We start from the raw sequence: 981 nt of genomic DNA, 5'->3' as shown, positions 1-981 counted from the left end.
TGCCCTTGTGTGAAAAGGCAGAAACCTGGGAAGGACAGATGAACCTGATGTGGTGTGGCAATACTGAAGGACATAGGAGAAAGATGGTACAATACACATGGTGTTGGGTAGCGTTCTGAGTTCCAGGCACCCACTGGGTGGGGGTGTCTTGTAATGTACTTGTAGAATAGCTACTGTTCTGGGAGGTGGGCTGCCTATCTCAAACCTGCCCTACATTCCCCAAGGCTGAGGATATCTGTGTTTTGAGAATCTCAATCAGGAATCTGCTTAGTCTTTTTTACTTTTTCCTTAATTTTTGAGATTATAATATATCATTTTCCCCTTCTCTTTTCTCCCTCCAAACCTGACCATGTACTCCTTCTTGCTCTCTTTCAAAATGTATGGCCTCTATCTTTAGTCATTATTGTTATTTGCATATATGAATGTCTATATACATATATATTCTAAATACAGTCTGCTCAGTCTATATAATGTTACTTGTATGTATGTGTGTGTGTGTGTATGTCTCTGTGTATGTCTGTCTGTGTGTGTCTCTCATGTGTGTGTGTGTGTATTTGTGTGTGTGTGTATGTGTGTGTGTGTGTATCTCTGTCTGTCTGTCTGTCTGTCTGTCTGTCTGTCTGTGCCTGCCTGTGGGGACCAGAGAACAACTTTCAGGAGTCGATTCTCTTCCCATCATTATGTGCCCAAGGATGACACGCAGTCTGCCAGGTTGGCAGCAGGCACCTTTACAGTCTCACTGGCTCAAATATAATCAATTTATGGATAATAAAATTGTGGCGATTTGAAGTGTGGGTGAATCAAAATCTTGCATTTCATAAATAAATATATTTATCAATTTTTAAGTCATACCTGTAGGCAGCCAAAGGAAATAAGCATCGCTTGCTCCACAAAGACCTGAGGCATGCAGCTTTTCTTCCAAGTTGCCGTGTTCCTGAGAAGGGCAGTAGTTAGCCCCTTGAAGAGGAACTCACCTTGACC

The 981-nt window shown here is 42.1% G+C and overlaps 1 non-coding gene across 1 annotated transcript; it reads right to left on the bottom strand.

Annotated features, from left to right (window-relative positions):
* Window positions 1-850: 850 nt before the first annotated feature.
* LOC120097975 (small nucleolar RNA SNORA67) lies at window positions 851-981 on the bottom strand. Its single transcript, XR_005495930.1, has one exon. It is a non-coding gene; the product is annotated as a small nucleolar RNA SNORA67 (small nucleolar RNA).

The sequence above is a fragment of the Rattus norvegicus genome, chromosome 17 (genome assembly GCF_036323735.1).
Source record: "Rattus norvegicus strain BN/NHsdMcwi chromosome 17, GRCr8, whole genome shotgun sequence".
NCBI classification, from domain to species: Eukaryota; Metazoa; Chordata; class Mammalia; order Rodentia; family Muridae; genus Rattus; species Rattus norvegicus.
Note: the sequence above shows the minus strand (reverse complement) of the source record. Positions and strands in the feature narration are given on the sequence as shown.